Genomic DNA, 24,521 nt, shown 5'->3' on the forward strand with positions numbered 1-24,521 from the left:
ATAACTGATCTCTAGTAAGATATTTACAGCTGAAGATAACTCACCAGTAGCTATCTCAAAAATGACAAATGTCTCTCTACTGCGTTATCCATTTTCCATCGGTGGGTAATTAAATGAAATATTTTTGTGACGACACACTTCACACTCTCAGATCGCATGTCTATTTCAGTTACGGTCAGTTGAAGTACTACTCTCCGCCAGTATTCCAATATACTTATGAATTACGTACAATACATTTGAAACTTCCTGCCAGATTAAAATTGTGTGCCCGACCGAGACTCGGACTCGGGATCTTTGCCTTTCGCGGGCAAGTGCTCTACCATCGGAGGTACCGAAGTACGACTCACGCCCGGTCCTCACAGCTTTACTTCTGCCAGTATCTCGTCTCCAACCTACCAAACTTGCCCGTGAAAGGCAAAAGGTCCCGAGTTCGAGTCTCGGTCGGGCACACAGTTTTAATCTGCCAGGAAGTTTCATATCAGCGCACACTCCGCTGCAGAGTGAAAATCTCATTCTGGATACAATACATTTGTTTGTATGGTGTATGCACTGTGAAGCTATAAAACAAATGTTAAGTTAGACATATCTACAAGATGATCATACGTTAGACTTGTTACTCTTACTGTACACTTCACAATTAATTTAATTCACCAGCTTCCGTAAGACTGTAGTGCCCATTCCCTTGACCCTTGGGATTAAGAAATAAGTTGCAATGGCTAAAGAAGTTACTCCATATTACTACCCACAAAGCTGCTTCGTACCAAAATTAGCCATTCTGTTCGTGCGTAGTACTTGAAACGACCCGTTCGTCCGTAGCTGGGTTCCGTGACGACCCGCGAAAAAGCAATCGCAGTCGCGGCTGGAATCTCAGACTTCCTAGTGTTGCGCGCCGAACTGTTCTGCGGATTTAGTCGGAAATCTCTATCGGTGACAAGGGTTCACTCTCAGCGCTGATACACGAGCAAATTATCCTCAATACTGGTCGTGAGTCTCGCTTTTACCCGCGAGGCAGTGTTAAGCTTCTCGTAACCCCAAAGACAATACCTGGACGTAGTTATGCAAACGGTACCAACTACCATTTTTCAGATTTCTGGTTCTCTACTGCAAATTTTGATGTAGAGGCAGCCAGAAACATTTGCGCCGTGTACCGGGATACTGTCACTGGACAGAGAACGGCAAGAAAATGGCTTTGGCGTTTTAAGTGAGGATCGTTTGAACATTAGTGACTCACCACCTTCAGGAAGACCTTTGATGAAAATCGTTTAAAAGCATTTATCCATAATTATCCACGTCAGCGTATTCGAGAACTGGCAAATCTAACGAACTGTGATCCTTCCACCGCCGTGCGAGTTTTGCATGCTATGAGGAAGGTTCAAGACTCCCGTCTTAGGGTATCGCAAGCTCCAAGCCAAAATCAGAAAAATCTGCGAGTGGCCCTATGTGCATCCCTACCTGCCCTCATCACCTGACTTGTGAACAACACTGACCGTTCCTACCTTCTATCGTTACTGGTGACGAGAAACGGTGTCTCCATGTTAAAATAGGAATAGGAAAGAATGGCTGAGACCGAGAAAAGCAGCAGCGCCCAGTACAAAGACCTGCTCGCATCCAGAAACGATTACGTTAAGGCTCTGGTGGAACAGCGACGATGTGGTGTACTACGAATCGCTCCCCAGAGGTGCAACCATCACTCTTGAAATTTGTCAACAATTGAGACGCCTTGCGGACGCACTCCAAGAACAACGACCAAGACGACTGCGTGGCGTGATGCTACTCCACGATAACGCTTGCCCGCGACTGCTAGCAAAAGTTGCGTTGGGAAATCATTCCGCACCCAGCTTATCCACCTGATCATGCGCGGTCAAATGATCGTCTTTTCCACACACTATCGAAAAACCTTGAGGGGACTTCCTTTCCGGATGAAGATGCACTGCCAACATGGCTCGACGAGTTTCTCGCCTCAAAGCCACGTGATTTCTATAGTCGCGGAATCGAAAAGTTATCGCATCATTGGCAGACTGTTGAAATAGTGAAGGGGAATACACTGTTCATGACTACAACCTCTGTTATGTGCATCATTTTTGTGTTCATAAAACTTACGGAAAAGCACTACCAACTTCCGCACCGACCCAATACATCAAATGCGGCTTCTGTAGTTCAACATCCCTTATATCCACCACAAGGCACCGGGAGTAGACAACATTAAATTAGAACTACTGACGGCCTTGGGAGAGACAGTCTTGACAAAACTCGACCATCTGGTGAGCAAGATGTAGGAGACAGGCGAAGTACACTCAGACTTCAAGAAGATTATACTAATTCCAATCCCAAAGAAAGCAGGTGTTGACAGATGTGAAAATTACCGAACTATGAGTTTAATAAGCCACGGCTGCAAAATACTAACACGAATTCTTTACAGACGAATGGAAAAACTGGTAAAGGCAGACCTCGGGGAAGATCAGTTTGGATTCCGCAGAAATGTTGGAACACGTGAAGCAATACTGATCCTACGACTTATCTTAAGGAAAGCCAAACCTACGTTTCTAGCATATGTAGACTTAGAGAAAGCTTTTGGCAATGTTGACTGGAATACGCTCTTTCAAATTCTGAAGGTGTCAGGGGTAAAATACAGGGAGCGAAAGGCTATTTACAATTTGTACAGAAACCAGATGGCAGTTATAAGAGTCGAGGGGCATGAAAGGGAAGCAGTGGTTGGGAAGCGAGTAGATATGGTTGTAGCCTCTCCCCGATATTATTCAATCTGTATATTGAGCAAGCAGAAAAGGAAACAAAAGAAAAGTTCGGAGTAGGTATTAAAATCCATGGAGAAGAAATAAAAATGTTGAGATTCGCCGATGACATTGTAATTCTGTGAGAGACAGCAAAGGACTTGGAAGAGCAGTTGAACGGAATGGACAGTGTCTTGAAAGGAGGGTATAAGATGAACATCAACAAAAGCAAAACGAGGATAATGGAATGTTGTCGAATTAAGTTGGGTGATGCTGAGGGAATTAGATTAGAAAATGAGACGATTAAAGTAGTAAAGAAGTTTTGCTATTTGGGGAGCAAAATAACTGATGATGGTTGAAATAGAGAGGATATAAAATGTAGACTGGCAATGGCAAGGTTACTGAAGAGGAGAAATTTCTTAACATCGAGTACGGATTTAAGTGTCAGGAAGTCGTTTCTGAAAGTATTTGTATGGAGTGTAGCCATGTATGGAAGTGAAACATGGGCGATAAATAGTTTGAACAAGAAGAGAATAGAAGTTTCCGAAATGTGGTGCTACAGAAGAATGCTGAAGATTAGATGGGTAGATCACATAACAAATGAGGAAGTATTGAACAGGATTGGGGAGAAGAGAAGTTTGTGGCACAACTTGACCAGAAGAAGGGATCGGTTGGTAGGACATGTTCTGAGGCATCAAGGGATCACCAATTTAGTATTGGAGGGCAGCGTGGAGGGTAAAAATCGTAGAGGGAGACCAAGAGATGAATACACTAAGCAGATTCAGAAGGATGTAGGTTGCAGTAGGTACTGGGAGATGATGAAGCTTGCACAGGATAGAGTAGCATGGAGAGCTGCATCAAATCAGTCTCAGGACTGAAGACGACAACAACAACAACAACAACAACCACAACATGTATCCACCACAGAACTAGGTTGCACTCGGGCTTGACGTGCACTGCCCACAGGGCGCTTGCGGGTGGGACGCCTGTGGAATCGTCAGGCAGGCAGCCCGACGTGCCCCCGGTGGTGTCGGCTCCTCTGGCCGGCCACACATTCCGCCCCTCCCCTCCCCCCCCGTCCTAATTACCGCCCATTTAGGGCGATAAAAAAGACCGCCGCCGCCAGAAGCCGACCGCTCCTGTCAGTCCCAGCGCAAAGCAACGCAGCCCAGCACAGCGCGTGCCCGCCGGAGCTCGCGTGCCGCACACACGCGACCCAGCACACACACGCACGCACGCACGCACGCGCGCGGACACACACACACACACACACACACACACACACACACACACACACTATTGACTGTCCAAACCTTTTAGTCCGCGGGCCACATTGACTCCTCCACGAAGTCATAAGGGCTAAGATCTACCTAGTGGGATCAAAGCACCCCAGCACTCCATGATCATCGTAATGTAAGGCTAAAGGAAAGATGAAATCGCAAAAAATCTAATGTTGTGGGAATAGCTAGCACTGAAACGAACTACGATTTTTATTTAATTACATAATTCTGATTGGTTGACGTGTTGTTGTGGTCTTCAGTCGTGAGACTGGTTTGATGCAGCTCTCCATGCTACTCTATCCTGTGCAAGCTTCTTCATCTCCCAGTACCTACTGCAACCTACATCCTTCTGAATCTGCTTAGTGTATTCATCTCTTGGTCTCCCTCTACGATTTTTACCCTCCACGCTGCCCTCCAATACTAAATTGGTGATCCCTCGATGTCTCAGAACATGTCCTACCAACCGGTCCCTTCTTCTTGTCAAGTTGTGCCACAAACTCCTCTTCTCCCCAATTCTATTCAATACCTCCTCATTAGTTATGTGATCTACCCATCTATCTTCAGCATTTTTCTGTAGCACCACATTACGAAATCTTCTATTCTATATTTACTCTCCATGTTTCACTTCCATACATGGCTACACTCCATACAAATACTTTCAGAAACGACTTCCTGACACTTAAATCTATACTCGATGTTAACAAATTTCTCTTCTTCAGAAACGCTTTCCTTGCCACTGCCAGTCTACATTTTATATCCCCTCTACTTCGACCATCATCAGTTATTTTGCTCCCCAAATAGCAAAAGTCCTTAACTGCTTTAAGTGTCTCATTTCCTAATCTAATTCCCTCAGCATCACCCGACTCAATTCGACTACATTCCATTATCCTCGTTTTGCTGTTGTTGATATTCATGTTATATCCTGGTTGACGTACCTGACCGAAATTCTGTCACTGCACATTCGTCACGAAAGCGTCCAGCAAAGTTAGCGAAATCTCAAAGTCATTGTTAGAAACACTATTACTGCAAGACGTAACAGAGGTAGAGTATGTCAACGCATTCTTATTTCAAACGGCGCAACAATAAGTTTAGTTATGTAGTCCTGTTGCGAGTAGCAGAGCGAGAGCATATATTTGATAGTTCTGTTGCGTGATTGTGTCTATGTTGCGAGTGTCTCACAATTTTTTTTAGTGTTTTATGCGCTGTACTAGTAGGTGAGACGACGAAGTGTGGGACAATTCAAAGTCTGAATTCGAAGAGACAAGGAAAATCTGAAAATCGAAATACAGTGTAATTCTGAGTAATTTAGTAATTAAAGCACCTTAAAAATAAATTCATTGCATTATGTTTAGGCAGACTACTTCCTATTTTTATTAGTATTAAATAGCACAATTTTATTTTCAGGTTACAATCTTTTGTGAAGTTCTGTACAAATATGGAAAAGAAACGAAAGGTTGACAGTGAATGTAGAATTTTCAAAATGCAGTGGGGATGTCAATATTTCGTGGTGGAGTCAAGCAACAAACCAAAGTGTAGTATTTGCAATGAAGCAATATCAGTGGTCGTGGTTAATGTTTAACGTCCCGTCGACAACGAGGTCATTAGAGACGGAGCGCAAGCTCGGGTTATGGAAGGATTGGGAAGGAAATCGGCCGTGCCCTTTCAAAGGAACCATCCCGGCATTTGCCTGAAACGATTTAGGGAAATCACCGAAAACCTAAATCAGGATAGCCGGAGACGGGATTGAACCGTCGTCCTCCCGAATGCGAGTCCAGTGTGCTAACCACTGCGCCACCTCGCTCCGTCAATATCAGTCTTCAAAGAATTCAATATAAAATGTCATTATGAGACTAAGCAGTCTCAGAATTACTCCAAGTTTACAGGATGCGAACAATTAGAAATGTATGAGTCTCTGAAAGGCCAGCTAAAAACCCAGCAGTCGCTGTTTAAGAAAGTAAATGCTGAACAACATGCAGCAACTAGTGCTAGTTTTCGTGTGGCTCATTTAGTAGCGAAACAGTGCAAGCCATTTACCGACGGTGAATTAATTAAGATCCGCATTATTGCAACAGCAGAAGAAATGTGTCCAGAAAAAGTTAATTTTTTTTATTTAAAGACACAAGTTTAACGGCAAACACTGTGGCTCGAAGGATAGGTGACATTGCACAAAATATATATAACTGCGTGACAAAAATCAAGACTCAGACTGGTTCTCTTTGGCCCTGGACGAGTTTAGTCTGTTGACCGTTCTTTTCGCTATCGCACGGAGAATGGTCTGTCTGTTTATTGTGGATAGCCACAAGTTTAACCATGATCTTCCGCTTTGTAAAAATAGAGCTCCGACAATGTCGCGGTGTATTGGTCGCGATAGGCTTCGAAACTCAGTTGTTGGCAGTATAGGTACCACCTGAAATATCTGGCGGGACGGATACCGGGGATGTCCGGGCAGCTAACGCGAGCCGGTTTGCCGGTCCTCGCGGGCCGTAGTTTGGAGACCCCTGGTTTAGAGCAAGAATCACCTCCACACGAACTAACGTGGATGGCAGAAACAGAGAGCTTGTAAAAACAGTATTCACTCTCTTCATCCATGAGATCCAAAGGGCTGCAGGCGACAGATCGACGCTTAGCGCAGACACTGGCAGTTGTCCCTCAAAGTAAATTCAGGCAACGTATTTGTGCATTAATTGGTAGAGAAACCAATTACTGTTCGACTACACTACTGGCGATCAGTCATTAGAAACACTAAAGCTGTCCTCTCAGGTAAAAACGTCCGTGGACGAGGTCGGTGACATCACAGCGTAGAATTTCGCGTTCCACTACACCGCGGAGCGAGAAATGAAGATTCTGGCATGTCTGATTTTTGCCTTGTGAAAAGGAACATTGCCAACGACATGTGACATCGTTTTTATTTCACAAGTATAACTGAGCAGCCACCATAATGAACTGATTAAACCATGTAATTGGTGGTTCTTTTCTCATAAGAGTAAGTGATACGAATATAAGCTGTTTCAAAGCATCAACGAACTGAGGATCTCTCGAAAACGCATCATTTTAGCTATGATTTGCCATACGAACGCGACAAACTACTTATCAGCAGACAAAGGCTCCCTTATTTGACGTTTTTAGTGTTAAAGCTTTTGTGCTATGGAAGTATACCTTTTCAGTGATACTGCACAATTATGATCTATTAGAAAGTCGTTTTGATACAAACTGTCATAGTTAAATATCAAATAATGATGGCTGTAGATCAAATCTTTGCATAGTGTGTATCATATCTGGAGATCTGACTGCTCTATTGAAGCCACAGTTCAGTTGATAGCGTCGCGTCGTAGGCTGTAAAGGAAAATGTAGCAAATTCGCGTCCACCGCCTCCAAATTTTTTCCGCCTCTTGTTTCCTAAACATTCTGGGTACTTCTTATTCATTTAATAGAAGTATCATCTCAAAAGTCCATTTTGTTTACTATAAACAATGCACTTGTTGCAAATGTTGTTGCAAAGGCCAACAGTTGGAATGTAACCCCAGTCGTCAGAAATCATAATGTGACTGCCAGTGTATGTCAGATAGAAACCACAAGTTACATATTGGAAGTTTTTGCTGTTATGAAACTTCCTGTTAAATATATACCTCTATCTCATGTTTGTTTCTAGTCAGTAAAAATTTTGTTCAGTCAACATCTGCAACTTCGAAAAAATCTCCTCTGGCATTCGAATTAAATTACGAAATGGATCTCGAACTTGAAGTCTAGGGGATGAAGCGCGTTATTTCCGAATGCTGGTAGTCTATGCATCATCGAGAGAACATGGATACTACGCATGCGCAAGCTAACATTAGACACTATACTATATTCAAATGAAAAACGAAAATAGGATGAAAATTCAAACTGAGTTAACGAATAACTTCTACTAGGACGTATCACGAATCGTTTTACAGCATTATGTAGTTTTTCACTATCGGCAGTTTGCTGTTCGGAGCCATCAACGACTCCGAGAGCTTTCTTTGCGATTTTCTTCGCTCTTCTTCGACAATCGCTAAGAGTGTTAACGCAGCTAAACGGGGGGTCCATAAACTGTGTGGTTTGCAAGCCAAATGAAGCCAGCAACGGCCGCTGGAGAGCGCTGACAGCGCAAATCGCGCTAACCAGCTCGTCCCGCGTTCCTACAGCTATTCTCTCGTGGGGTCTTCGTCAACGTTAGCTGCCTCGTCCCGTGTGAGGACGCCTTAACAACTGTAAAATATCCGAGTAGCCGTCTGGAGCGATGTACTGTGAAACCGGATATTCCTCCACAAAACTATTTACAGGAAATAGGTGATGCGGGTTCTGATTTATTGAAAGAATAAGAAAATTTAATCCAAGCACGAAAAAAGTGTGGGAGGTAGGAAATGAGGTACTGGCGGAAGTAAAGCTGTGAGGGCGGGTCGTGAGTAGTGCTCGGGTGCTCCGTCAGTAGAGCGCTTCCCCGCGAACGGAAAAGGTCCCGGATTCGGGTTCCGCTCCGACACACAGCTTTTATCCACCAGCGAAGTTTCGCGAAGAAAGCTGTTTACAAAACAATTCTTTGACCGTTTCTTGAGGACTCCTCGTCTGTTTGGGACCCTTAAGGCTGATTCATATTTGACGGAACGGAACGGACGGGACGGAATAAAATGTTACAACACTCTACTACGCGTTTCCAATGGCGGCTTTCACACAGACAGACAATGGCAACAGAACGGCTATTCACTGTGCAGTTCCTGGTGAAGAAATTTTCTGACGTTGACACTCGTGGGGACAACGGTATCGTCCTCTCCTAAAATCTGAAGTTAAGCTTTTTTCGGCGTGTTGACCCATACTACAGTCGCGAATTTCGTGCTTTTGCGCTTCCATAGTCGTTATTTCATCATTTTGTTTTTTTCCGCGACACACTGAAAATGTTTGATCATAACTTGGCTATTTTTTTCCAATGAGTCTTCTTTCACAAGAGGTCAGATACCTGAATGCGAAAAATGAGTAATTTTTACTACAACTGGACAGAGAAATAGCCTACATCGCATAGAAATAAAGGATATAAATTGATGACACCATTTTCATTTTCAAAAAAAATGTGCCAATGAAAAAGTCAGCTACATTGAAGGACGAAAAATTACGTTTTTTAGTACTTTGAAGGAAAGAAAAAAATGGATAAAGTCAACAGGGTCTATGGATTGCCTTATACACGCTATCTCAAGCTTTAGGGACAGATTGCTTACACTGAAACAAGACGAAAATGCCTAGAAAATATGGGCTCTAAAGTGCGTGCCTTTCGAGCTATGAACTGTTGTTCAGTAGAAGAAATGTGCTTCACACTAGGGAAGATGAACAAGTGCCCATAACTATTAAGGTATGCATTTCAGAGCCCACGTTTACTGGACATTTTTTCTTGTTTAGGTGTAAGGAACCTGTCTCTAAAGCTTGTTGATGTTTTTATGGGACACCCTATACAAATATCGCTTGATGGCTTTGTATGTATTTCCACTTGAAAATAAAGGTGGATGTTTTGAAATGTTTGTACGCTTTTCCTGTTTCACATCTCAGCTGTTTATGATATAGATTTTATCAAAAATGTCTGTTATAAAGTTCACTTTCGCCAATAACAACCTTTTTCACTGCTAGTTTCCTTCATTATAAAACTATACTTCGACCTTTCGTATCACGGATGGTATCTCCCAGCCGCACTTTCACAGTTTGGCACCGGACTAAGCAAGCTGGCGATGTGTTGGCTTTCCATCTCGTGTCGACACACCAGTATCTGAGGGTGAAGTCACCTGGCGTTCCTTTCCGTTCATGTCTTGTGTGAATCGGTAAATACCAGGTAGCATTAGTGGAGCAGAAGCGAAGAGGAACGACGTGTTTAGTGACTGCTCGTTTACTGAGCGCGAATGTTATTACCGATATGTTGATGGAGCTGCAACAGCAGACACTACAAGACGGGCGAAGATGTATCACTGACTGGTAAACAATTAAAAATTTCGAGCGCGGAGGGCCTTGCCACAACAAACTGTTTTCCTTCCTCCTTCCCACGTATGCCTTGCGAAAATGACTAGCACGAGGCGTACCGGAGGTCGTCCTTCCCATGCAACAATTGCAAACGCAACAGTGAGCGGTGGACAGAAGCACCCCCGTCCAGACACGGCAAGATGCCATGAGGAGTAAACATGTAGAGGTGACAGCCCTGGGACTTGCGATCCCGTGCAGCTTGTTATTTCAAAAGTGTGAGAAAATCGTTTTCGACAGATGGCAAATTTCCGTATAATTTCCAGAAGTCTCTAGAAGAGTGCCGTAGAATAGGAGCAAACACTAAGACATCAGAAACAGTACGGACGATGGGTACAGAAACACTACACGTCTCTCCTCACATTACACGTGGCTTGCAGACTGCACATGTAGATCTAGAATGGAGCAGTTCAAGGACGCATTTAGAAAAGACGCTTCGGATGTGCTGGCGTTCAGTAAGTTTCCGGACTGCGACTGCTGTATTGTCCGGTGGTGCGCTACGTGATGCCGTGATCTGTGACCGAAACCTCATTTTTCTAACAGTGATTCTTCGTTCCAGTAGAAAAAATTGGTACTCGTCTTCTCAGACACAGACGACGCACTGTTGCACTATTACTCCATCGAGAGTGATTAACAGTTCCCGCGACTGTCACGGAAACGACGTCACACAGAGGGAAGCGAGCGTCAGCCTGAAATCCAAACGCCGTTTCAATAGAAGACGTATTCAGAATAAAAGAGAAATTATTCAGGACGCTGCCGAAGCGGAACCAGCTACCCTGCACCTCTAAAAGGTGAAGTTTGGCAATATTACAGGTTCGGCTAGCCTCCTACAGGAACCGACTACTAAACAAGAAAATCAGAACAAATGTGGTCATCACCGCCCAATGGCGACCCTTGGGCCCTACGTCCTGTTGTCCCTGCTGGGGTAGGGGTGCTGCTGCTCTGGAGAAGTATCATAAATCCCTGCCCTGCTCACCTCACCAAATCAGACCTTCATTCTGATAAGGACACAAGTACTCGCCGACGTTCTCTGTACAAGATTACCAAGGATACAATCGCTTGTCGAGTTCTCGTTGTTCGTGTTTGCGGTTCTCTCATCTGGCAAGCTCTAAACAAAAATACAATACACTTAAAATACACAAAAATCCAAGATAACCAATACGAGTACCCGGACATATCGAGAAGAAGTCCCTTCAATCTTTACGGCGAATAAGTAAACACCTTTCCGCACACCGATGCGTCCCTTGCCCATAACGTTACCAAGTACTACATGTTGGCGGCACTTCATAGCCCACTAAATTAGTCTTCTGGTATCTCACTGGTCGCAAACAGTGTTCGCTATAGTTCCCCTTCAACTGAGACAAATCTGCATATCCTTTCGATTTCACAAAGTGCACCTGCAGAATCCTGTACACATCAATTCCCTCTACCATTGCTGTGCCCGAGAATGGAAGAGGGCTAAACAATAGAAAGTTCATTCATCACACTAGTACCGTCGAAACTGCCACCCACAGATGGTCATTTCGCCGCAGTCGGAGTGTCCTCTCGATGGTTGACAGCAGTTGATGTTGACGGACTTCTGGCTCCACGATGTTGGGGTTGAGAGTTTGATCTCGACAGGGGTGGGCCAATCGGCCGTTCGCAGATCAGGAAAACGTGCCGCTTCTTCTTCAAATGGTTCAAATGGCTCTGAGCACTATGGGACTCAACTGCTGTGGCCATCAGTCCCCTAGAACTTAGAACTACTTAAACCTAACTAACCTAAGGACGTCACACTCATCCATGCCCGAGGCAGGATTCGAACCTGCGACCGCCGTTTATATGTGACAGCTAAGGGTTCTGCCAGTCAGTCTTCACTGTGGTTGCAACAGGTATGACAGTTAAACTGCGGTACCCAGCAAGGTCGAAGTCAAGGGCATATCTTCGTACTGAGCAGGTAGTCACCTGGCAGGTGATCCAGTGGTACAAATGCGCCCAGTTGTCTCCATACAGTCCGTAGCTAACGCGCAACCAGTGGAGGTTAAGACCTTGGAAGTTGGATGCTTCCTCTGGCATTACACTGATGTTTCCCTAGTAGTTAACAGTTGATGAAGACGTGGGTTTTGGGCACCACGTACACAATCTGATAGGCTCGTGTAGAGAACATCGGCAAGCATCTGAGAGTGAGGGTAATTGGGAGGGGGTGGGGGGCGAGAAGATTTATGAGAGCTTATTGGCCAGTAATTCTCCAATAGCAGCACCCTCACCCTGGAAGGGACAGCAGGTTGCAGCAACCATGAGTCGCCACCGCATGACGATGACTTCATTTGTTCCGATTTGCTTGTTTAGCCAGATGCTGCAGGAGCCTAGTTGAAGCTGTAACATTTCTCAACTTCATTCTTCAGAGGCGCTGGCTAGCTTCTCCAGCGTCGTCAGCTTCCTGAATAAACGCGTCTGCATGTGAAATGGTGTCTGGACTTCACACTGTTGCCCACTTTCCTCCTTATGACGACTTTTTGCTGAGCACTGGAGGAACACTTCTATCACGGTACAAAGGCATAAGAAGGAGATTTATGAGGCTTACAAGACCATCTACTATGAGCTGTAAATTGGGAATATTTCCACGAGAATAGGCAGAGTGGTGAGAAACTAACAGCTTATATTCTTCTCTCCTTCTCTGGAAAGAAAAATATCGGCTCTTCTGAGATCGATCAGAAATGAATTAGTGCTGAGCAAGTCCTACGTTTAGCGGATTTCCGTGTGAATGATGCAAATCTTATTGAGGGCGAACATCACGCACTGTGGAACACCAAAGGCACACACAGCAAATTCACTATTAACGAATTCTGTATTTCAACTGGGCATTCGACGGTCTGTCATCATCATCATCATCATTTAAGACTGATTATGCCTTTCAGCGTTCAGTCTGGAGCATAGTCCCCTTTACAAAATTCCTCCATGACCCCCTATTCAGTGCTAACATTGGTGCCTCTTCTGATGTTAAGCCTATTACTTCAAAATCATTCTTAACCGAATCCAGGTACCTTCTCCTTGGTCTACCCCACTCCTCCTACACTCTACTGCTGAGCCCATGAGTCTCTTGGGTAACCTTGCTTCTCCCATGCGTGTAACATGACCCCACCATCTAAGTCTGTTCGCCCTGACTGCTACAACTATAGAGTTTATTCCCAGTTCAACTTTGATTTCCTCATTGTGGACACCCTCCTGAGATTGTTCCCATCTACTAGTACCTGTAATCATCCTAGCTACTTTCATATCCGTAACCTCAACCTTGTTGATAAGGTAACCTGAATCCACCCAGCTTTCGCTCCCATACAACAAAGTTGGTCGAAAGATTGAACGGTGCGCAGATAACTTAGTCTTTGTACTGACTTCCTTCTTGCAGAAGAGAGTAGATCGTAGCTGAGCGCTCACTACATTAGCTTTGCTACACCTCGCTTCCAGTTCTTTCACTATGTTGCCATCCTGTGAGAATATGCGTCCTAAGTACTTGAAACCGTCCGCCTGTTCTAACTTTGTTCCTCATATTTGGCACTCAATCCGTTTATATCTCTTTCCCACTGACATTTCTTTCGTTTTGGAGATGCTAATCTTCATACCATAGCCCTTACATTTCTGATCTAGCTCTGAAATATTACTTTGCAAACTTTCAATCGAATCTGCCATCACAACTAAGTCATCCGCGTATGCAAGACTGCTTATTTTGTGTTCACATATCTTAATCTCACCCAGCCAGTCTATTGTTTTCAACATATGATCCATAAATAATATGAACAACAGTGGAGACAGGTTGCAGCCTTGTCTTACCCCTGAAACTACTCTGAACCATGAACTCAATTTACCGTCAACTCTAACTGCTGCCTGACTATCCATGTAAAGACCTTTAATTGCTTGCAAAAGTTTGCCTCCTATTCCATAATCTCGTAGAACAGACAATAACTTCCTCCTAGGAACCGTGTCATATGCCTTTTCTAGATCTATAAAGCATAGATACCATTCCCTGTTCCACTCATAACACTTCTCCATTATTTGCCGTAAACTAAAGATCTTGTCCTGACAATCTCTAAGAGGCCTAAACCCATACTGATTTTCACCCAATTTGTCCTCAACTAATATTCGCACTTTCGTTTCAACGGTCTGTAGTCATTACAAAATTGGGCCCCTGTACATCGAAGTTTTTCGACTCAATCATCGAGGCAACGAAATCATTCCACGATTTTACCGAATGTACATCTGATATCGATAAGGCGAGCTTTCATCACAGCGGGCACTCAACTGACGCCTGTGCAGTGACTGTGTGAGCAACTCGGTTGCGTCGTCGAAATCTTGGATCGGTGACTTCGGTGTACTTTCGTCAATATACGGCTGAAGATGGCTAGCCAACTCTGCACCGAAAGCTTGGCAGCAATTCAACAACATACGGCTATTTTCCCGTAATTTCGTGAAACAGCTTAAAAATGTTTGCAGAGTTTACGCTAATTTGGACAATCGAAATAGATGTCAGATAAGAGATCACCTTGAAGGCCTCATCGGCCCCTTTGTTATTATGTTTGAAAGTTGGCATCGTGGTCTGTAGCTGACGACATCAGTATCTGTTGTTTTTTTTCCCCTAGGAACTGTAAGATGGCAAGAACTATGCGACTTACATGAAGTCATTAAAGGTCACCTAACTCACGTTGAGCGAACTGTAGGGCTGACCAAAAATGACTGAGAAGGCACAATGCATCTTGTAGAGGGTATAGTATGGACATATTGGAATAATTAAGGTCGGGTGACGGTTTTAAAGTAATTCGACGTGAAAACTTTATGGAAATGCGTCGATTTACTGGAGGCCCAGGGAAGTATTGAGAACTGACCGTGGCCGGCTGGGGAGTGGCGAAGGGAAGCGACAATAGGCAGCTTAGAGTGGCTCAAACTCTTAGAAAGCGTTAACAGGGCGCGGCCTCCAGCTGCTTTAAGATGAGTGACAGTGAGGGAGTTGTTGACCCCATGCTGGTGTACCGGGAAGCAGATGGAGAACTTGTACACCTGTTGATAAATGTCCGTCGTCCCGTTTTCAGTGAAACATGCGAGAAAGCCACACAAAGCTATGGTGAAGCAGTCAACAGAGGCCGAAGTATTCGTGTTCGTGACTATAGCAACTTCACGCTGCATTCACGGTCCGCAGAGTCTGAAGAAAAACAGGTGAAGAGCGACAGCATGAAATACGCCGGCCTCCGATGGGAGCATAGGACAAAGGAATTTGAAGTACTCTTCTGGGAGTCAGAATTCCGGAAAAATTTGTGTTTGTGCAGATGCTAACCTTGATTGGTGGCCTGGCAGGAGCTAAATAGAAGAAGTTGAGAGGAAGGGAAATTTTGTGGGAATTTGTTCACTTCCCAGAGCAGGCATTGGTCAGCGCTGGGAAGCGACACAGAATTAACGCAACTTGCGCTGCAACTGGCGTAAGTGATTTTGCTGGAGGGGGAACCGAGACGAAGAGCAGACTGGCAGAAGTCTCAATAGAAGTCTTCCGTTCCCAGCTGGCCTAGAGTGAGGACGTGGCGTTCTTTACTCAGCTTGCCAGAAAGAGAGTGAGCATCTCTGCAGTTTAAGACTTAGCAAACGGAACGATTGAACTTGGAGATAGAAAGTTTTCGTTCAGCTATGTACTGAGCAAGATAGCTAGGAGTGAACAGACGAGTGCAGCGTTGCAGCACCACGAGGTCGGCCGACGTCCATACAACGACGACGCTCCGCCATACTGAATTCGGCGATATTGCGCCCGCTCCGGCCACTGATTAATTTGTTCGATCACGTCGGCAAAGTTTCCACGAGGGTTTCATGGGCCGTGTATTGTACAATTTTTCTCGCACTTCGCATTACTCCTGGGTCAGTCGATAGGAATTACTTTTGAGTTATGGCACTTTGCTCCACGCAAAAGCAATTTATTACCACTGCCTTATAGGAGAGTCTTGTAATATGATGATTGAAGGTCGGGAGTTAAAATAAATTTGTGCTAATGGACTGCATCTGTTTTCAATCAAGTAGTTGAAATGCCAAGTCACTTTCTTAAATAATTTTATGTTCAACATTTGCATCTGGTGTTCAATACCTGAATATCACATCAATGTGCACCCCTTTTTAATTAAAGGGGATCAGTTCTGAATCAATTAATGTCAACACTGCCACCGCAGTTCAATCAGAAGTCACGCGGCCTTACTACTTTCTTTGCGTTATCCGATATTCCGGCAGTTTTGCACTCTCTGTTGATCGGTTAGTCAATTAGCTGGGGTGAACACACGCCAAAACCAGATAAGTGACGGCTGGGGTGTTACAACTCTCACCGAATGTGGAGGCGGCGGTGCCCTCAGACAGGGGTCGGCCAGCTATTTAACAACATCCGGTAATTTCGTGAAACAGCTTAAAACATGTTTGCAGAGTTCACGCTAATTTGGAGAATCGAAATCGATATCACTTACCAAATAGTATCAAAAGTCTGACAGATAACCAACAAGTATTTAAGAAGAAATTAAAAGAATTTCTGAATTTTTTAGATATAAATTAAGAGAAAAAGTAAAAACCAAAAAAAATTATAAAAAATTAAAAAAAGGAAAAATAAAAAATTGTTATATTAACTTAATTATGTTGTTAAATTAACTTAATTATGTCATGTATTGGAAAATTTGACTCGTTCCTCATCATTACGAAATATCGTATTCACGATCCATGGAACTAGTACTAATCTAATCTAATCTAATCTAGATCGGCTTGAAGGCCTAATCGACCTCTTTGATATTATGTTTTAACGTTGGCATCGTGGTCTGTAGCTGATGACATCAATATTTTTTCCCCCCTAGGAACATAGTGTAAAGATGTTCCACTCCGTCGGTAAATAGAGACTTCTCCAACTGCCTGCTCGGTGCCGAACACTCTGCTATCAATGGAGACGCTGTTGCCGCCGCCGGCCGCCAGAGTGCATCCGCGACGCCCGTGTATCACGGCGGGGATCCCACGAGATCTGCGGCGGGCAGTAAATTAGCCAGGTGGAAGCCGCGCAGCTCGCGTGCGGAAGGATCTGTAGCAACAGGCGGCGCAGCTACTCCACACTGGCGCGGGACGCCGTCTCGTTAGGCGCGGCCGCTAAGTTAGGGTGGCGGGGCGACGTTACTCGCAAACACGGGGATAATTTCTCATTAAAAGCCGGGGAGGCCACGCGAGCCGCAGCCGGCCGTGATAGCGGCCGCGTATATAAATCGCCGCGGCGGCGGGTCCCACGCGGGTACTGCACGCAAAGTGGGCGTGGCGCGGCGCAGCTCATCTGCCCGCCCCGTGCGGCCGGGCGCACGCAGCACGCAGCGCGGGCACAGAACGAGTGTCGGTAGGTCGGCACTTTTCGTCGTCGAGACAATCTTCCCGCCTCCTCAACTCAAAAGACACTAGTGCGATCAGGGCACGGGGAAAGCGTATAAATGGGCACGGCAGCAAAACGAGAAAGAATTCTGAAACATATTGTTAGGATCTTAACAGGTCGGTAATGCCCATACAAAAGTGCAACGGAAGTGCTCGGCGAACTTAAATCGGAATCCTCTGAAGGAAGACGGGACATAGTTATCGGAAAAATGCCTAATGTTTGAGAACCTGCACTCTACACACAGAAAAAGTGTGACCATTATGCTGCCGCAATAGCACTGGGAGATCAAAAAGTCAGTATAAATTTGAAAATTTAATAAACCACGGAATAATGTAGACAGAGAGGTAAAAATTGACACACATGCTTTGAAGGACATGTGGTTTTATTAGAACCTTAATATATATTTGTAGACTTACAAACAGCTTTTGACAGTGTTGACTGGAATACTCTCTTTCAAATTCTAAAGGAGACAGGGGTAAATACATGGAGCGAAAGGCAATTTACAATTTGTACAGAAACCAGATGGCAGTTACACGAGTCGAGGGGCACGAAAGGGAAGCAGTGGTTGAGAAGGGAATGAGACATGGTTGTAGCCTCTCCCCGATGTTATTCGATCTGTAAATTGAGCAAGCAATAAACGAAACAAAAGAAAAATTCGGAGTAGGTATTAAAATCCATGGAGAAGAAATAAAAACGTTGAGGTTCACCGATGACACTGTAATTCTGTCAGAGACAGCAAAGGACTTGGAAGAGCAGTTGAACGGAATGGACAGTGTCTTGAAAGGAGGATATAAGATGAACACCAACAAAAGCAAAACGAGGATAATAGAATGTAGTCAAATTAACTCGGGTGATGCTGAGGGAATTAGATTAGGAAATGAGACGCTTAAAGTAGTAAAGGAGTTTTGCTATTTGAGGAGTAAAATAACTGATGATGCTCGAAGTAGAGAGGATATAAAATGTAGACTGGCAATGGCATGGAAAGTGTTTCTGAAGAAGAGAAATTTGTTAACATCGAGTATAGATTTAAGTGTCAGGAAGTCGTTTCTGAAAGTTTTTGTATGGAGTGTAGCCATGTATGGAAGTGAAACGTGGACGATAAATAGTTTGGACAAGAAGAGAATAGAAGCTTTCGAAATGTGGTGCTACAGAAGAATGTTGAAGATTAGATGGGTAGATCACATAACTAATGAGGAGGTATTGGATAGAATTGGGGATAAGAGGTGTTTGTGGCACAGCTTGACAAGAAGAAGGGACCGGTTGGTAGGACATCTTCTGAGGCACCAAGGGATCACTAATTTAGCGTTGGAGGGCAGCGTGGAGGGTAAAAATCGTAGAGGGAGACTAAGAGATGAATACACTAAGCAGATTCAGAAGGACGTAGGTTGCAGTAAGTACTGGGGGATGATGAAGCTTGCACAGGATAGAGTAGCAAGGAGAGCTGCATCAGACCAGTCTCATGACTGAAGACAACGAAATGTACGGCAGATGGCGCTGGTCAACAAAACTGAACTGCTACCTTGACGGGTGAGAGGTACGCCGATATGTTACATTATCGCATCATCCCCAGCCTCGCTCATAAACACCTGCTGGAACGTACGATGTTTATGCAGGATGGCGCTCCACCCCATATTGCTAGACGCGTGAATGATCTCTTGAGCGCGTCGTTTCGTGATGATCGTGTGCTCAGCCGCCGCTTTCGTCATGCTAGGCCTCCCAGGTCCCCAGACCTCAGTCCGTGCGATCATTGGCTTTGGGGTTACCTGAAGTCGCAAGTGTATCGTGGTCGAGCGACATCTCTAGGGACGCTGAAAGACAACATCCGACGCCAGTGCCTCACCGTAACTCCACACATGCTTTACAGTGCTGTTCACAACATTATTCCTCGACTACTTATTGGAGAATGATGGTGGGCATATTGAGGATTTCCTGTAAAGAACACCACCTTTGCTTTGTCTTACTCCGTTATGATAATTATTGCTATTCTGATCAGATGAAGCACCATCTGTCGGACATTTTTTGAACTTTTGTATTTTTTAGTTCTAATAAAACCCTATGTCATTCCGAGCATGTGTGTCAATTTGTACCTCTCTATCTACATTATTCCGTGATTTATTCAGTTTTCAAATTTATACTGACTTTTTGATCACCCGGTATATCTCCCGTATGGACCGTGAGAGTAACGTAAGAGAGATTAGTGGCATACTGTAGTGTACAAACAGTCATTTTTCCCTTGCTCAGTACACTAATGGAATAATAGAGTAAACTGAAAATATTGGAACGATCGTTGAAGCTGTGAATTCTATAACGGGAGACCAGCGGCTTTGTGTGTGGCAGGAAATGAGCCACCGTTTGTCGTGCAACACATGTGCTCACAGTTAATGCAAAAAATTTCCTCCTCCCCGGAACGTTGGAATTGTGTTTCTATCTTTAGTAATTTGGAAGCAATAAATGTTTAAAATCATTCCTCCTTTTTGGACAGCCTTGTACTTTGACACACTTACACACTTCGCCTATGATCAACGAATTAATCAAGCATAACACTGTACAAGGCTACCTCGAAATCGTTTACTTTACTTTTTTTTCTCTATACTTCACTCGTCGACTGCAGTTCATCCAAAACGTCCGGCTTATAACCTCTATGTGAAAGATCAACAAAGTCATTAGAAATATTTTATTGTATTTGTACTCATTCCTGTTTTGCATAATTTTTGGCAGTCACTTTAAATTCTCTTCAGACATTTTAAGACTCTTTATAGCCCATTTTTGTCAGTGCAGTACCACTTTGGGCACACTTTAATACCTGCTAGAAGTACGATGACAAAATATTCGCGTGTCATGAAAATGTCAGGCACTCACTGGCTCACCTAAATCCATAGTTTGGTGGCTTCAGAGGCCTCGCGATGGCCGCAGAACCCTACGTCAGTTAGAACCACATTTACGCCTCAGACCGGATATTATCTGCATATTTTACGTCGTAAGAACGGTAACTTTGTACCTCTGGTCTCGGTAACGGATAATAACAGTTTCAAGTTTAACCGAGAACACCGCCTCCAGAGAATATGGTTAAAGTTTCAGATGTACCCATCGCTACAATTGGTACTTCTGGTACCCATAAATCATGATTTTTCGGGTGTATCTTGATAACTGATAAAGATTTTTGAAAACGGGAGAATAGTCTTTCCAGATAAATGCTTAAAGAATATACGGTTAAAATTTGAGCCGTTTGCTCCAGTTAGTTATTCAGATAATTGCGGCCATTTTTACCCTTTACTGTGCAATAGCTACAGTGTGCCCGTTCTTCCGATACGTAAACAGGTGGTCGGTAGGCCAAGCGTTAGCAAAAACACTTGCCACCTTATCTTTCATCAACAGAACGCGAGATATGGCCGCATGAAAACTGGTAGTTTAGCGCGCGCCTTTTTGGATATACTGGTACCGTGAATTGTAATGAACGGACCCGTTCAGTAAAAAGGACTTACATCGTGGCTCTGAAGTGCTGTCGTCATTAAGGCGTCTAGCTCGTTTGACGCTCCGTGGTTACAATGACACTATCACAGTGGAAGGTGGTCAGGCGTGTGGCAGCTACAGGACCAGCATGACGTCAATTACGCCACACGTTATCCGAGTGGAGCTGCCAGTGTATTCGTGCGTCACACATTTCATGCTGGCAACGATATCAGCCACATTGAATTTCCTATAAAATATCACTGTTACTGCTGTTTACGTTTGTAAGAGAGAAACACATTACGCAATGCTTTCCATTGATTTATCCTTTGGCTACATGACAAAGAAACAACCTCAAACTCTGAAGAGAAAGCCGCGGGCCAGCATCTCCAGAACAGTGGTTCGCAAACCTTTCCTCAGACACATTTAGAATCCTAGTACTTTGGTGGAACACCTTGTAGATTTTGAAGGGTAATAAAACCAATAAAATTTAAAAAATTAGAAACTCGTTTTATTTACTGATTACTTCAATTTAAAATCATAGCTACTAACACAGATACCATAATAAAATTTTAAAAACAAGAAAATCTCAAAAAAAGACGCCATGTTATTAACAGTTTTTCGCGAAGTACTTACTTTCCGCGGAACACAGTTTGGGAAACTCTGCTCTAGAAGGCACAGCGGGTGAAGATTTATAAAAGGTGAATAAATATAAGCACGAAAGACGAGTGTTCGCTCCACATACTGGTCTATAAAAATGATTGCTGGATATGTATGTACGTGTATTTCAAGTGTCGGTAAAACTGTTACGAGTTTGATATCACTCTTGAAGAACAAAAACGTATGAAGGACAGCACGAACTGTCAAAGGTTTGTTTGTACCATGGGAGAGACAGTCACGGAAATGCTGAAGAAACTTAACTGACAGAGACTTGAATACACAAGTAAGTATAGTGCCATGTCGTCTAATTTTATACTTAGAATACCACAACAACCGACGTTTAGACCACGTTGCATCCGCCTTAATCTCGACGTACACCAGTTTTGTTTGGAGACTGGAAGGGTTCAATGCTTTTATAAATCGCGTTTCTAATCACCTACTTCAACTTTATTACATTTTACTGGTCCTAAAGTACTTCTGATCGGTCTTAGGGAACACAGTAGGGAACGGATACACAGCAATTCTATAAAGTCGAGGAAATTTGACACCTACATCTATACTCCGCAAGTCACCTTACGCTGTGCGGCGGAGGGTACTTTGTGTATCACTTCCCTTTTCCAATCTCATATGGTTCTCGGGAAGATCATCTGCTGGTAAGCATCTGTGTGGCCTCGAATCTCTCAGACTTTTTTCTTATTGGTCTTTTCCAGAGGTTTACTTAGGAGGAAACTATGCAATGGTTGACTCTTCTAGGCATGTACGCTCCCGGAATTTAAACAGTAGACGATTCCGTGATGTAGAATGCCTCTCCGGCATCTCCGTGACGCTTTCGCGCTAACTAAATGAGTTTCGAAAGAAACGTGTGCTGCTCTTCTTTGAATCCTCTCTACTTCGTCTATCAATCGTATCTGGTACGGATCCCAGATTGACAAGTAATATTCGAGTACTGGTCGAACGAGTGTTTTGTAAGCTACTTCCTTTGTTGGTGGACAACATTTCCTGAGAATTCTTCCAATGAATCTCAATCTGCCATTTGCATTACGCCTTGTTAATTTTATGCGGTCTTGCACTTCAAATCGCTCTTTTCAGACAATCCTAGATATACTTCAGGAACGCAGTTTATGTAATCAAGGCCCCTCCCTCCATTCAAACTGCTCTATGTCCACAGGAAGTTTGTTTCAACATGGACTAAAAGACTTATTTCAGTATTTTATGACGGGACAGTACACTCGAAATATTTTAATAAGATAGACGCCGGCCACGGGAGCTTACGTATTTACAAAACTAACTCGTCATCTGGAGAGTGGCAGTACTTTCTTCCACAGCTTGGAGGCGAAAGGTACTCATAAGGATTCTGATGTTCCGAAGACCTCTGTTAACTCGTAGCGTAACTCATACAAACACCTGGGCATAGCTATTTGCAGGGATATGAAACGATCACCTAGGTTCAGTTGTAGGTAAAGCAGCTGGCAGACTGCAGTCCATTGGTAGAATACTAGGGAAATTCAATCTACAAAGGAGGCCGCTTACAAAACACTCCTGCGACCCGTTCTAGAATATTTCTCAAGTTCGTGGGGTCCATACCAAACAATACTAACAGGGGGACACTGGAAGGATCGAGAGAAGGGCACCATGAATGGTCAAAAGTTTATTTGACCCAAGAGAGGGTGTGACGGAGACGTCGGAAAAATTTAACTGACAGACTTCAATACAGACGCAAACTATTACGTGGTAGACTACTTAGACGAAGAAGCAGCTTTACATGACGAAATTAGGATTATTCGACGGGCACCCTACACATCCAGGTATCGGACCCGTAGGGATCGACGACGTGATTCGATTAACTGTGGAAGCACAGAGGCGTTTGTATGGTCATTCTTCCAGCACTTCATACATGAATGGAACGGGAAGAAGCCCTAATAATAACCAGTACCATGGAAAGTGCGGACTGCCATGCAGTTCACAGTGGTTTGCAGGGTATCTGAAATAATGAATAGGAAGACAACCGACCTAGCTGAATATTTGCGACAAGTGATGTATTTTTAAGGCTTTGACTTTTTCCGGATAATGGCTTTTCGCAATTTCATGCAGCAGCAGCACTGGAAAAACGGCCAGGTGTGGAACAAATTTAATTTTATTTGCACGTCTGGTGTGAGGAGGAGGAAGATTTCAGCTGCAATACAATAAAGCCAAGAAAACCAATTAAACGGCCGTTGAGGGGCGGTTTTGCATGAAGCTGTAAATCTGCAGACACCTAATTGGATTTCAGAGCCGTACCGCGTCGTTCGCGCACATTCCTCCGCAGTCGCAGCCGATGCTATACAGCGATCGGGCGCTTCGCGCAGCACGCCAGCCAGAGCCCCGCTATATACTGCCCCTCGCGCGGAAACTGGTAGCTCTGAAAGAACGGAGCTGCCTCATCGAGATGCGCGCCACTGCTGCCACCATTACCGATCAATAAGAGACCGTAAAACATCTGTTCCACTCTCCTGTCGATGCTACCTCCTGCTACAAGTGGCAGGTAGCTTCGAGAGTTCTCGAAGGTCGGGAAAAAATGACAAGGTGTTGAACGACTTCTAACGTGATGCCGTCCTCACGTGGGACTACGCAGCTGACGCTAACCTGCACGCGGACGGGAAATCCATCCTCACAATAGACAGCGCTCGCATCACACGAGACGTGCTATTTAACACGATTTGCCGCGTAGGGCTCTCCAGCGGAAGCTATCGTCTGTACCTGGCTTACAAGCCACGCTGTTTGTTTACGAAAATGGACGTGCGTAAAATTCCTACGTTAGATCTATTAAAACGCACATTTCCTCCTTTATCCACAAGCTAGTCATGTCGTTCCGTCTGCTCTGTACAAAAATTAAAACTTCAGTTCAAATGGTTCAAATGGCTCTAAGCACTATGGGATTTAACATCAGAGGTCATCAGTCCCCTAGACTTAGAACTACTTAAACCTAAGTAACATAAGGACATCGCACACATCCACGCCCGA

General features: G+C 44.2%; 1 protein-coding gene across 3 annotated transcripts in view; it reads right to left on the minus strand.

Moving 5' to 3' along the window:
- The window catches only part of LOC126284647 (maternal embryonic leucine zipper kinase-like), a 401,036-nt gene that overhangs the window by 102,326 nt on the left and 274,189 nt on the right, over positions 1–24,521 (minus strand). The gene's annotated exons all lie outside the window — the stretch shown is intronic.

The sequence above is a fragment of the Schistocerca gregaria genome, chromosome 1, assembly GCF_023897955.1.
Source record: "Schistocerca gregaria isolate iqSchGreg1 chromosome 1, iqSchGreg1.2, whole genome shotgun sequence".
Classification (NCBI taxonomy): Eukaryota; Metazoa; Arthropoda; class Insecta; order Orthoptera; family Acrididae; genus Schistocerca; species Schistocerca gregaria.